A 15784-nucleotide genomic window follows, 5' to 3' on the forward strand; every position below is an offset into this window, starting at 1 on the left:
AATATTGTAATTCATTCTCAAAATAGGGGTGTTCGTAGAACTAGACTAGGACCAACAATACAAAAACTTCCAAACGGAAAATAGGACCAGGACCAACAATACAAGAACTTCCAACCGGTCTTAGTCGGTTCCAATCAGGACAAATTATGTTCGGGTTGAATAGTCGAACCAAAATAAAAGAATGCACATGTAATTTAATTTTATTTAGTATTAGTCTTGTAACACAGTTGTATCTCTAAATCACCTTTTCTTTGGTGCAGATAAAGCATGATTGTGGCATTGATACATTTACATGTGTGCCTTTTGTGCATGCGTTCCTATTTGGTAAGTACTCATGTATAGAATTCAAAACTTAAAAATTAAAATTCTCATAAAATAACTTGCTTTGATCTTGCACTAAAATAATAAAATAACTTCTTGTTTGTTTACATTTGTTTTAATGTAAACATTATATTTTATTAAAAAAATAAATACAAGTATTAAGAATAAAATAGCTTTAGCTATCAAAATCTTAAAACTAAAAGTAGTTAAAAAGCCGAAAAAAAATGGTCTTCTAGTCGGACTCGATTAATGTTAGTTTTGAACTTGACGGAACCAAAAAACAAAAGGCCAAAAATTCACTAATCGAAATCTGGATATCGAATCGGTTATAATCCATTCAGATGGTCCCAGTTTGGATAGCCGATTCAATCGATTGAACCGGTTTTTGTTGAGCCCTGCTTAACACAAAGAACATGTGTTATTTTTGGGTGTTTTTTTTTGTTGCTTTTTAATAAAATTTAATTTAATATTAGTTATACTTGTTTTGCATGAGCAAATTTAACGCATATGTTTAATACAAAAGATGGTAGAATTTAACGAGAAAAATTAACTAGGTCATTGCTAAAATACAAAATGCTTAACATTTGGAAACATTAAGTACAAATCTCATCAATAAGATAACGACAAGAAGGGAGTATCTTGACAAAAGATGGGAGTATCTTGGCAAAAGTGACATCCTACCAATAAGAGAACGACAACACATCATCAATAGTACAACATGGTATAAATGTCACCATCAGTCAGTTGCTTTATCCACCATCCATAGGCACGTGCTGCCTCACCGATTGGTGGATATCATGGCATAGCAGTTGGCCCACCCTTCTCTCTTACCCTTTGGCTATAAATACCATCCTCACACCAACGGTAAAAGGATCCCCGATTCCACGCTTAAGTGTTCCTATAGTACTTAGCACACTATATTTTCAGTTATCCATACTGATTCTCATGCCGGAGGGTGGTTAGGAGAAGAGCCTCCCCCCCCCCTCTCATTATCGTAACGAGCTCACGATGTTATGTTTTACAAGTCTAGCCACTCAGATTGACCAAATTCTACGCTACCCCACTGGGAAATACTAACTTTAACATAAAGACTAGTATCCTAGGCTGAGGGTTGAATTAGTGTTTCTTCATTGGCTCCATCCGTACATTCTGCTAGAACCGGTTTTCCTCAAACTTTCGGTTGGCATGAGTGTAAGACCACCAACCCCCTGGCAAATCTAACACCAGTTGGTCAACAGGGGGCAAATATGGTGCAAGACACCATCACGAACAACGCGGAGGGAATTGAAAACCCAGCCAATCCTCCACCTCAATTCACTTCTATGGCCAGTACTAGACTCCGCCCACATTAGCTACCACCTCCCTTCACTCTCATCAAGAATCATGGCATGGTGGGAGGCAGAGCAAGAGAAGTTGATAACGAGGATATAAGAGAGACTCACCCCTAGAAGAGTCCAACACCAAACCTTGTTTGGCAGAGCACTAAGCATCAATAAAGCCAGTGGCCAAGACGAGGAAGAAGACAGACATGAGTCAGCTCCTTGAAGACACAGGGTGATAGAGTCCCACTCTGCCCGCATCCAACAGCATGACGGTCAAGGTGGTAGTCACTTTGGTGGCCAACACCGAACACAACACTCACGCCATACTGCCTCCTCACTCAGAGATGACCTTCATTACATCGAGAGGAGTGACGAAGAGACTACTAGAACCCAAGGACGGTCTAGCAATCACGCTATGCCCGAGAAGAAGGTGATAGAGTATTACCCAGATGCAAACGTAGAATTTTCCAAACCATACAGGCCAGCGGCCTCGGCAGGGAAGTCAAAGTTCGTTAAGAAGATTGAAGAAGCAGAAATTCCCGTAAATCCAAAAATTCTGACGACTGTAGGAAAGTATGATGGCCTGTCCGACCCAAATGACCATCTACAAACTTACTGTAAGGCCCCGTTACCGGTAACCCTACTTTCGTGTTGGATTTACTCATAAACACAGTTCTAACTATCAGAGTTGATTAAAACATTTACGCGGAAAATAAAACTTTCATAAAACATTACAATATTTCATAACTTGTCTCAAAACATCCTTTGTCTTTCACATTAAAACATTAAAATTAAAACATCGTAAGTCTTCAGATGCCAGGCTCTTATCCTTCTGCCATGTGTCCCCACTCAAGCCAGCTGTCTCATCCTACTCACCTGCGTGCATACTAAAAGTCAGCTACGCTGAGTGAGTTCTAGTTAATCACATAATCATGCCATACACATAAAATTATATCCTTTCATTCATACATTTATACTTTCACACTTTCATACTTTCTTACTTTCTTACTTTCGTACTTCTATACTTTCATACTTTCATACATTTAAACTTTCATCCATTCATACTTTCATTCTCTCTTTTGTAATATCTTACTTTCTTATCTTACATTATCATACGTTTTAAAGAGCCTTTCGCCCTATGACCTCACAGATATTATAAGGGTCTGGTCCCTGGTTTTCGAATATTAGAAGGGTTCGATTCCCTAACATCACAGATATTATAAGGGTCTGGTCCCTAACATCACAGATATTATAAAGGGTCTGGTCCCTGGTTTTCGAATATTAGAAGGGTTCGATTCCCTAACATCACAGATATTATAAAGGGTCTGGTCCCTGGTTTTCGAATATTAGAAGGGTTCGATTCCCTAACATCACAGATATTATAAGGGTCTGGTCCCTGGTTTTCGAATATTAGAAGGGTTCGATTCCCTATTCGTTACCATACAACCATACATCATACCTCGAGTATTATTAGGGCTCGGTACCCTTTTCGTAACCATACAACCATACATTATCATTTCTTTCTTCTATTATCTCTATTATGTTCATACACTTAAACATACATATCATACTTACCTTATATATAGCATTACAACCTGACAGTACGTGCAATATCCGAAGATCGTTCACGTTCCATCAAGCAATCATTCATACTTTCATATTATTCACATAAGGCATACACTTATCTCTTAGGATAAGCGTATTAACAAACATATTGAGTATGCACACAGCCCCGAAAACATAACACATAAATGGGGCTAGAAACTCACCTGAACACGGTTACGTTCTCCGTTGATCGTAATCCCTTTCTTCAGTTGTGCACGGCTGACTGTATAACAAGTATACATATCAATTTAACTATCACTACTTATAATGTATTTCTATCTTTATATGACCCACAACGAACGGGGGTCCGGGGGCAGCGCCCCTGGCAGCGGGGTCTAGGGGCGGCAGCCCCTAGCAGGGTCCAAAGGGCAGAGCCCCTGGCTGGGGTCGAGCTGCCAGGTCAGCTTGGAAAAATTTTATTTCCATTAACTGTCTTAACACATTTTTCATTATATTTTTTTTTTAATTTATTTTCTAAACGAACTTGGCTTTAGGCGAAGTTAAACCTCAGGCGAACTTGTCATCAGGCGAAGTTAAACCTCAGGCGAACTTAGCTTTAGGCGAAGTTAAACCTCAGGCGAACTTGTCATCAGGCGAACTTAAACCTCAGGCGAACTTAGCTTTAGGCGAAGTTAAACCTCATGCGAACTTGTCATCAGGCGAACTTAAACCTCAGGCGAACTTAGCTTTAGGCGAAGTTAAACCTCAGGCGAACTTGTCATCAGGCGAACTTAAACCTCAGGCGAACTTGTCATCAGGCGAACTTAAACCTCAGGCGAACTTGTCATCAGGCGAACTTAGCTTGCAGGCGAAGTTCATCAGGCGAACTTAGCTTGCAGGCGAAGTTCATCGCTTGAAGGCGAAGTTGCCCAGATGAAGGCGAAGTTGCCCAGACAGCCTGCTGTTTGGTTTCTGTCCAACATTTCGAGCGATTTTAACACCCCCGCTATGGTTCCAAATCACCCACTACGCTTCCCGACCATTTCCGGTCACTTAACACTAAAAAGCTTGGATCTATAAACTTCAAAGTTCAAGAATCTTACCTTTTTGAGCTTGTTGGATCTTGTTTCCTTGCTTAATCACAACCAACCGCTCTTTCTTCTTTCTCGGATCTCGGTCTCTCTCTCTACGGCTCTCGGCCTCTCTCTCTCTCCTCGGATCTCGGCCGCCGGTCGGCTTGTGTATGGGGTGTGTGTGTGTTTTGGAAGTGTGAAGGAATAGATGTAAATGAGGATATTTTTGGGTTTAGGGGATATTTATATCCCTTAAATCCCATTCTCATCTAACCCATCTCAAATAATCCAAGTCCCTGATCCGCTCCTACAAGATATTAATAATTAAAAACACGAAATAACTAACATAACTTTCTTTATTCAACATTATAAATTTTAGGATGTTACACTTACATTGAAACAGGCATGGTCTTTGGGTGGACCATGTCCCTATGGTGTCACATGTTCACGCTGACGCTAATCGGCGCCGCTCGCATTTGGTTCAAACGCCTCCCAAAGGGGTGAATCATTGAATGGGACGATCTTGCACATAAGTTAACACTTCAGTTAGTTCAATTACCAAAGGAGATAGGTCAGCGATCTGGCAGACATTCTGAATGTCACCCGCTGAGACAACTAGGGAATCAAAGACTTCATCACCTTCTTTAACAACGAGGGACTTAACATTAGTGGAGTCGGCGAAGACCTCATGCGCGCAGCCTTCTAGAAAAATGTGTGATGTGATGATCTCATCCGCACTCTCAGGGGCCATGATGGCATACCCCAAAAGCTAGGACACCATCATGACTACCGCGAAGCGCTATGCACGCACCGAAAGGAGACTTGGGAGACACCTTATGCTGAGTGATGCGTGGAACAATCTCAACCAGGGATAGGAGGATAAGAGGAAGATTGGATTCGTCTACTTAAGAATAAACCAGGATTCATCCTCCTCTGACTCCCGCCCTTGTCGGCAAAAAGGGTAGGCGAGCGGCTCATAATCAAAGAGAAAGACGAGTGTCACTTACCAAAAGTCGTTCAGAGATCATGCTCTCTGAAGGCATCAAATTCAAGAAACCGTAGCCGCAAACCAACGTGGATATGACCAAGTATTTGAAGCACCATGAGGCCCATGGCCATACCATCGATGATTGCGTAATCTCAAGGACACCATTGGAGGATATGTACAAAATGGAAAAATTGAACACTTGGTCAAGCCATTCGCAACGATGGAAAAAAGAACACGGGAAGGTGGGACCCCAAACATAAAAAAATCAAGAATCACCACGTCAACATGATCCAAAACGGCTTCCGCGGGAGGAAGCGATCAAAGACTAAATACACGGTATGGAGGGAAGAAAAAGTCATTTTCCCACACATAAAAGGCGTAGCCAACAAAAAGACTCCATACATTGTCACCGCGGTCTTTGGTCACTATCAAACCTTCCGCTTCTTCATCGACTCTGGAGCCTGATGTGCTTAAAGTAGTTTAATATTTATTAACTAAATTAACTAAAAATAAACACTAAGTAATACTCTAGACTCTCTAAAACTCGACTAAACTACTAACCGGCAAGTGAACCGATCGACTCTAGTAAAGCTAAGTAAGTCCGGATAATGAACCCACGAGACTCTTTAAATTACGTTTATTAGCTAATTAGACTCAACTACAAAACACGACTTATTAATTATATTTGTTTGGGGGTGTTTTATTTAAGATACTAATTTAATACTATTATTAAAAACTAATTAAGAAAACAAGTAAACTAAATGAAAGCAAAAGTTTGTTTATTAAATAATATGATGATGAGAAAACTACCTAGGCTAGAATCCCCTAAATTTCAGTAATGAATTGACTCGGGAAAATATTTAGTTATGGACTGGGATTGTAAATTAGACACTTAAAAGAAAACCCGAACAGGACCCCTGACCCTTCTCAAGAGACACCTATGGATTTCTAACAAGTTTTAATGCACACCAGTATTGAAAATCAAGTTCCTTTACGCTCACCTAATTAATTATAATTTAGTTCCTTTATACGAAATCCTACCTTACAGCGCGGAAATCAAAGGCAGTTTATTATATTTAATTGATTTGATAAACAATAATAAATAATCAACCCTAGACGGACTCCTTACGAAGAACTAAATCTAGCTAAGATTAAATAGTAAAGACTTATCAATAACCTAGTACTTTACAGATTTAGGTTAGCAGCACACTTAGGTTTATTCGACAATATTATTCCTATGACCTTATCATGACATCAATCATAAAATAATCAAAAACACGAAGTAATTGACCTAATAGCAATCCTATCATATGACAAACAATAATCAAGGAAAACTATGAAATAAAACTCATCAAACAATTCTAAACATTCATACGCGTCAATTAATTATAACTAAATCTTTTACTAAACCATAAAAACCATAACGTAAATAAATCCCAAAGTCAAATCAAAACATCAAAGTAAGTTCATCATAAGCCTAGATAGTTCATGCAATTTAGCCTAGCATCTTAAATTTAAGCAAAACAAACAATAAAGAATTCATGGCGTTAAATAAACGAAAACGAAATAAACAAAAGATAAAACCCGTGTTCTTCATCTTCAAACAATATGCGCAACACCAGCTGTTTCTTCGACTCCAAAGCTGCTGAAAACTGATCTCGGATGCCTCAGGACTCACCAAATTCGTCTGGAACTTCAGGGTATCCTTAAGGGTGAGTTTAGGGGTCTTTAAATTGGCAACAGAAGTCTAAAAATACGTAATTCGGTTAAATTTTCTGGAATGTTCTGACATAGGAGCCGCCGCGCCGCGCGGCGGGCTTGGCCACACCGGTCGCGCGGCGCTCTGGCATGTAGGGGGCTAGCTGGCCTAGCCGTTCCGGTTCTTTTCCTGGTCCGGTCTGGTTTGTTTCCTGATCCTTCGGTTCTCCGGTTCGGCTTGTTTTTTGCTCCTTTTTTCGCCTTCTTTTCACCATAATTAAAACCCGACACCTAAAACATAAAACCATGTTAGTAGTATACAAATATTACAAGAAAACGAACAAAACTAATAAAATAATAAATAGAATGTACACAGGATTAATGTATATTAAACGTTATATCAGAGCCACGTCTGACATCATGTACAAGCAGTGCTTCGTCTTGCTGGACGATAAAGACAAAATCCGGATCAAACTGGTAACTGTGCCCATCACAGGGTTCAACCAAAGTGTTGAAAACCCGTTGGGTCCAATCACTTTTCCCGTCACACTCACGAGAAACACTCTAGAACTGAGGATGCTGATTTTCACATCATGGAGGTCTGCATCCCAGTTATGACATATTTTTGGGAATGGAGGCGATTGGAGACTTCATCGCGAATCCCTCCACAATGCATGGCATAATCATCGTACCTACTTCCACGGGAGTAGCAATGATACACACCAACCGCGAAATCCACGTCGTAGAAACAAAAACGCCTCCCACCAAAGTAGCAAAAATAGTCCCTCTAGCTGAACCAGAAAAGTGGGTACTCAACGGGAAATACCCTGAACAAACCATCACTATTGATCCCACCATTTCTGATTACACCCGCATGGCATTGAAATGGCTCCTCATCAACGGTGTTGACGTGTTCACTTTGATTCATACGGACATGACTGGTCTTCCAAAATCCAAGGCAGGACACCAGCTCAAAGTAAACCCGACGTTTATGCAGTTGTAAGAAAAGAAGATATATAAGACCAGATCAAACCAGGGCTTGCGATGAGCAAGTTCAGGAACTTTTGGACACCGGTATCATACACACGATCCTTTATCAAACTTGGTAGCGAACCCCGTCATGGTACCAAAGTCAAATGGTCAATAACGCGTGTGCATAGATTCCAAACATCTAAACAAAGCATTCCACAAAGACTGTTACCCGCTCCTAGAGATAGACTTAAAGGTGGATGCGTTGGTACCATTCCGCTATAAATACTTCTTGGACGCTTACAAAGGATACCACCAGATCCACATAGCAGCCACAAACCTAGACAAAACAGCACTCCACACCGAGGCTGGCAAATATTGCTACAAGATGATGACGTTCGGGCTAAAGAATGCAAGATTCATTTATCAGCGACTAATGGATAGAGAGTTGAAAGTTCAAATCAGTAAGAACCTGGAAGTCTATATGGACAACCTAGTCATCAAGAGTGCAAAGGAAGCCCTGATGTTGAAAGGCATCGAAGAAACTTTCAATATGCTCCGCAGGTTTGGCATGAAGCTTAACCCAGGCAAATGCTCCTTAGAAATGGAGGAGGGTAAATTCCTTGGCGTCATTGTCACCAAGGATGGTTTCAAAGCCAATCCTGAAAAGGCAGAGGCCATCGTCAAGATGCCATCACTTACCACCATCAAGTGAGTGCAAACACGGAATAGACGCTTTGTCGCGTTAAATAGGTTTCTGGAAAACCATTCTGACAAGTCATTCCCATTTGTATCTACCCTCCCAATAGCCTTAAAAAGACACGGTTCCACTGGACTCCAGAGGCGGAATCTGCATTCCAGGAGATCAAATCCCGATTGACTGAGCTCCCCATCATGACTGCGCCACTTTCGAAGGAGGCGCTAACACTATACATCTCCGCCTCGGATAGGGCGGTTTGCACTGTCTTAATGGTAGATAGGAAATCAGTACAAACTCCTATCTACTATGTCAGCCGCACACTCACTGACGCCGGGACCAGATACTTCACTTTTAAGAGACTGGTGCTTGCGATGGCTCAAGCTTCCCGCCGCATGTGCCAGTACTTCCAAGGACATCCAATAAACGTCTGAACTAACTATAAGCTCCACAATGTACTTTGAAAACTTGAACTCTCGGGCAGGCTTGCAAAATGGGCCATAGAATTTGGAGAGCGCACGATAGAGTGCAAGCCCTAACTTGCCATCAAGGGCAGTTGCTTGTAGATTTCATTGGGAAAGTACATGTAGCAAAGGAGTAAGAATTCCGCAAAGAGCTAGAACCACGCACGGAACAAGATGTGGAAAGTGTTTGGCAGCTCTACATCGATGGAGCCTCAAACAACGAGGGCTTAGGTGCTGGCCTCAGGCTAATAGATTCCTAAGGTCACGAATTCACATACATCATCTAGATCGAATTCAAATGCACAAACAATGAGGCAAAATATGAGGCTTACTTGGCTGGCTTAAGGATCGCACATAAACTTGGCGTCCAACACTTGGAAGCCCATGTGGACTCCATGTACGTTGCGAGACAAATTAATGGGGAAAATGAGTTTAAAGACGAAAAAATGGCCTTATACCTCAATTAAGCCAAGTCATTGATCAAGGCTTAACCACATGCAAGGTCATCCACATCTAGCGTAATGAAAACAAGCCCGCTGGCATGTTGAGCAAACTAGAATTAGTGAGCTTTTTGATCACTTGGCCAATGACAATTCGTATTGAAGTTCTCAGCACCCCCTCAGTTTCTGCAAGGGAAGTTTGTGTCATCACCACATGAGCCGCGTCCTGGATGACACCAATAGTAAACTTCTTGTCCGCCGGCATCCTGTCGGAGAGCAAAGAGGAAGCTAGGAAGATCCACCACAAAGCACTAAAATACCAAATGAAGGATGGTATCTTATATCGGCGGTCTTACCTAGGTCCACTCCTCCGCTACGTAGATCCATAAGATGCCAATTACCTTCTAAGGGAAATACTTGAAGTTATCAGTGGGTTACATGTGGGGGAAGGCATGTTGATGGCTAAAATCATGAACAAGGGGTATTACTGGTTCGGTATGCATGTCGATGCTGAGAATCAAATCTGCAAATGCAAATCTTGTCAACGCCATGTGCCAAATATCCTTCGCCCTAAGAAAGATTTGGTTCCAGTCACCGTCGCGTGGCCTTTTTAGAATTGGGCCATTGACATTACTGGAACATTCCCTAAAGAACCAGGGCAGGTGAAGTTTCTCGTAGTCTCCATCAACTACTTCACCAAATGGATAGAAGCTATGCCAGTAGCCAATATCAACGTCGCGAGCGTCAAAAAGTTCACAAAGGAATTATTCATATGCCGTTTCGGCCTACCCGTGAATATTGTAAGTGATAACAGAATGCTATTTGCAGACCAACGCATATAAGCATGGCTCGTAGAGTTGCAAATTAATTAGCCGTTCACATTCGTTGCACATCCACAAGGCAATGGGGAGGTCGAACACGCTAACCACAGCACAATCGATGGAATCAAAGGAAGGCTAGACCATCACAAGTTCAGTTGGGTAGACCAAGTATCACGCTTCCTCTGGGCCCTCAAAACCTAAAGAAAAACAATTGACCCGTCAACTTAACTAATATTATTTGGTATTTTAAGTATAATATAAAGGTTATTTTTACTTAAATATCAAGGACAATTCACTTAGTAATTTAAGGGATTTTCTCATGTTTAAAGTAAGTTACCTTATAGATACTTATTATAAACCACTTGCTTACATAAAATGATGTTTTAGTGGAGGTCATGAAGTTATGCATACTTCTTTCTTTAATTATCATGGAATAACATGACTTAAAAATAAGGTGTTGTTCCCGTAATTAATCACCATAGAAAGCTTATATCACATGTTTTCCAAATAATTATTAAACTAAGTTAAGAGGAGTTTTAACCAAGATGATACACTTTTATCCTTGATCATCTCTTTAAAAATATGAAAACCCAAAAATATTGTCTTTAATTTATGCTTTTAAATTTCTCTTTAAAACTTATTTATCAACACAAAACCACTATGATGTTTACTTTCTGTTAAATTAAATACAGCGATTTGGTAGTGAAAATCAAACAAGTGTGTCTGTGGATCGATACTTGGTTCTTACCTATACTTTACTACATATACGATAGGTATAATTGCGTATTTGTGTGTGGTTTAGTTAAGATAATAACCATTTTTATAAATTTAAAACTGGACATTGTGTGAATAAACTTTTAGAAGAACTTAACAACTTTTTCTACCAATTTTGCAATTTGCAAAGTTTGAACAACCCATTTGATAAGTAAACAACCAAACCAATTCTGGCGCGGAACCGATTAGCGAGAACAGACTTTACCAGTTCTGGAACCGAACCGCTTTACTATAATAGGTTTCAATTTCAGTTCTATTTTTCAGCCATTTTTTGTTCCGGCTCGGTTCTCACGGTTCCAAACCATTGCACAACCCTAAGCCTTGCATATGGCACAGAAGCAATGGTTCTCACTGAAATTGGCCTGCCTTCTCCATGTGTCCTAGCTACGGAGACGAAAAAAGGCACATTGACTTAATGCTTCTAGAAGAACGAATGGAGTTGGCCGCCATACGCGAACACAATTACAAACGCCAACTCCAAAAATATCATAACACCAGAGTCAAGATTTGAGAGTTTAGCGCGAGAGATTACGTATTCCGTAACAACGAAGCATCCAACGCCCAAGCACCAGCAAGCTATCATCAAATTGGGAAGGACCATACCAAATAAACAAAGTCCTAAGCAAGGGTGCTTACGCACTGGAAAGACTCGATGGCACACCGGTTCCAAGAAACTTGGATTGCGCCACAATTGCGAAAGTGTTACATGTAAATTGATTTCATTCTTTGTAAGAAACGGGCCAAGGGCCATAATATAATAAATGAAAACGATACCCCGCTATTTATATGCCCTTAAACTGGTTAGAGTTAAATTGACCCGTCAAGTCCCCTCAATCTCAGAAATTGATTAAGGGTTATTGACTAAGGAATATCTTGGAAAAAGTGTCTCCAGCCAATAAGAGGTAACAACACATCATCAATAGTACAACATGGTATAAGTGTCTCTATCAGTCAGTTGCTACATCCACCAACTATCCATAGGCACGTGTTGCCTCACCGATTGGTGGATCTACTGACATAGCTGTTGGCCCACTTCCTTCTCTCCTACCCTTCGGCTATAAATACCATCCTCACACCAATGATAAAACGATCCCCAGTTCCATGCTTAAGTATTCCTCTAACACTTAGCTGACAATATATTTTCAGTTACCCACACTAATTCTCACACCAAAGGGTGGTTACGAGAAGACCCCATTTCTTCTTCTCGTAACGAGCTAAGATGTTCTGTTTTGCAGGTCTATCCACTTAGATTGACTGGATTGTACACTACCCCATCGGGAAATACTAACTTCAACCTAAAGACTAGTAACCTAGGTTGAGGATTGAACTAGTATTTCTTCAATGCCAAATTTTGATTGAAACGATTTCAAGCTATCATGTAAGCCATAATGCCTAATATCCTTGTGATTGATTCAACAAAACAAATTAAATGAGACAACACTGAAGTAGTAAACCTAGACTCCCTTAGCTGATTTCATTTTCTAGATCACATGAAGATCCACTGCCAGGTGGGTTGTGTGTTTTGCCAGACTATATCGGAAAGTAGGCATGTAAATGAACCGAACGTTTGATGAACAATTCATGAACCGTTCGGCAGGAAGTTCATTTATGTTCGTTTATTTAATAAACGAACAAACATGAACAAAAAGTTTGTGTTCGTTTAATTAAAAGAACGAACATGAACACATACTGCGTTAATTCATTTTTGTTCATGAATATTCATTTATTTATGTTCATTTATGTTGTTTACATATTTATATAAACAAATTAAATATTACATGGATAGATCATTTACTTAATGGTTTTATATTTATTCGTTTCTGTTCATTTATGTTTGTTTGTGTTTATTTATATTTGTTCATTTATGTTCGTTTATCTTTGTTTGCTTATATTCATTTATGTTTGTTTATGTTCGTGAACTGTTCCTTTAGATTTTAAACAAGCGAACACAAACATGTTCATTTTTTTAAATAAACGAACATGAACACAAATATTTGTTCGATTAAGTGTTCATGCTTGTTTAAAGTTAAATGAACAAGCATGAACATGCCCTTATTCGTGATCGTGTTCGTGCTCGTTCGGTTTGTTTACAGGCCTATCGAAAAGCCTAGTTTCTTTCCTAAACCATAGTTTACATAAGATTAGGGTTATTGGTAACCCTAAAATCGATTTTCAGAAATTTTGAGATGGATAAATTTCGTTCATGATAAGAGTCTAAACCTCATTTACTAATGAAAATTTTTGTGGCAACGACAAAAATATGGTTAACAAATAGTTCAAGGACATCCTCAGCTCAAAAGCTTTCTAGACCTACTAAGAACAACACCGTTAGTCTCATCGCAAAAGGGAGTCTCAGCGGGCTCGGTCGAAACAGTCTGGGCCGGGTCGAAACGCTGTCCGTAGTAGGCAAGTCGGGTCGGGTCAAACCGTTGTGGGTCGTCCGCACGCCAAGTTGGGTCGAAATGATGCGGTTCATCCACACCCCGGGTTGGGTTGAGACGTTTTGGGTTCTGAGCAAGCTGGTTCGGGTTGACGGAGTGAGTTGAGATGTAGTGGGTTAACATCTGGTCGGGTCAAGAAGTTGCGAGCGCTAGTGACATCAATGATCGGTCGAAGATTCCAATGATTTTACTTGAATTCCTTTATAATTTGAAAGGATTTTGAATTCCTTTGGTTAAAAGAAGTTGAAGGATTTCTTTACAATTCCAACTCTTTTGTTAACCAAACAGATCAACAATGGAATTAGAGCATTCACAATCCTTTCTATATCCCTAAACTTAAAATTATACTAAAAATAACTAGCTTTCTCTTTTATATTCAATAAAATGATACTTTTTTATATATTTATCTTTAAAATTTTATCTCATTCACTCACAACCATTTTCAAAAAATATTAAAAAATTATAAAAAATAAAGAATAGCTTTCAAATATACAGAAAAATCAATTTATTTTCTCTCTTCTCAAATGCTTTTTATATTTAAAATAAAAAACCCTAAAAAAATGAGAGATATAATATGAATGCTCTTATAATTTCAGCTTCCATATTCTACAAACCAAACAAATAGAGTGGTAAAATTCAGATTACAATTCTCTTGAATTTATGCGAATGCTCTCATAATGGCACACAGTTTTTTAAAAACTAAAACCATGATTTTTTATTATTATTATTATTATTATAGACATGTGTACAGTGTTAGGTATAAAATACAGCTTTCATATCTTAAATGTTTCTCACCCATTTAAGAATAAAATAAAAAGAAAATTCTTTTCTATAATAATTTATATACGTACAGCAATTTATGTTTCAAGTGAGTACAAAAATCATTGATGAATTATATAACAATTTCTTTTTGGTGAAATTGTGATCAAAACCAACCAGTGGGTAGCATCCAACAACTTTTCCTTTTCAATATGTAGTTTTCATTAATTGTAATATATTGAAAATTATTGTTTTCAAGAAAATGTCAACCAAATCCTACAAGATACTTCAATCAGTTACCCATATAAATAAGAGGTAATTAATTTTTTTTGTCTAAAAATTTAAAATCCTTTCCTACATCTTATATTCATAGTATATATCAATAATCAATGTAGATTTGTAGTTGATATGGAGAAGAGAGATAATGAAAACGTTGGTTTAGGCCTGGTATGTGTGTAAGTATGTTTACGGGCAATTCTTATGAAAGGAGAATGATAGAGAAATGAAGGGGGACCATGAGAATAGGAGAAAGAAAAAAAGAGGGGTTCGTTACAAAAGTCCACCGTCGAGGTGTGCTGGATTTTCGATATTGTTTTTTTTTTAAATAGATTGTATACAAAAGTATACACACTCAATGGAAGTGAAATAAAGTTAAATATCAAGAGTAATATCAAATTCTTCTTGTTAATATTTTTTGATAAACTTGGTAATGTTTTTGTGAGACATAATACGTACAGGACATTTGTTTATGAACTTTTATTGAAACCCTAGCAAATTTAGGTTTGGAAAATAGTATATTTGGCATGAAAATTAAATATTCCTTTAGATTTGTTGTGTGGATCTCGCTTTAAAATAATAGTTTAATAATTCGGACTTTTAGTCTCCTCTATAATATATATAAATGAAACCCCTAAAATCTTACGTGTTGCGATGTGATCGCTTTACTCTTTTATGAGAAGCCATCAGATTGCTTAATTTTTAAATGGAGACCTCTCATTTATTTAACCCAAATTCATGGGTATGAATCTTACCAAGACCAGATAGCTCTTAAACAGTTATAACATCTCATTAAATTAAAAATTAATCTTATCAATTATTTGATATGAAAATCCTATAAAATAGGGACATATTAAAATTTAATATCCAATTTAAAAACAAAAGGATATTATTTATAATTAATAAACAATTTTATAGTAAAAAAAATTAAGCGGGCCATGGGTCACCAAATCCCGATAGCTTTTAAACGGGTTATAACATATCATTTATTTATAAAACCTTTCATCATAAAACCCTTAGTATATTATTAACTTTCTTACAATAAAGAAAATTAAAATCCAAAAAATAAATATTAAAAAACGAAAAATGTAAAACAACCATTCTCTCAAGCCATCAGATTGCTTTATTTGTAAATAAAGGATTCTCATGCATTTGACCCGAATTCACGGGTATATGTCTCACCAAACCCAGATAAC

This window comes from Bidens hawaiensis, unplaced genomic scaffold (assembly GCF_021521415.1).
Source record: "Bidens hawaiensis isolate Kalapana, Puna unplaced genomic scaffold, B.hawaiensis_p1.1 tig00015054_1, whole genome shotgun sequence".
NCBI classification, from domain to species: Eukaryota; Viridiplantae; Streptophyta; class Magnoliopsida; order Asterales; family Asteraceae; genus Bidens; species Bidens hawaiensis.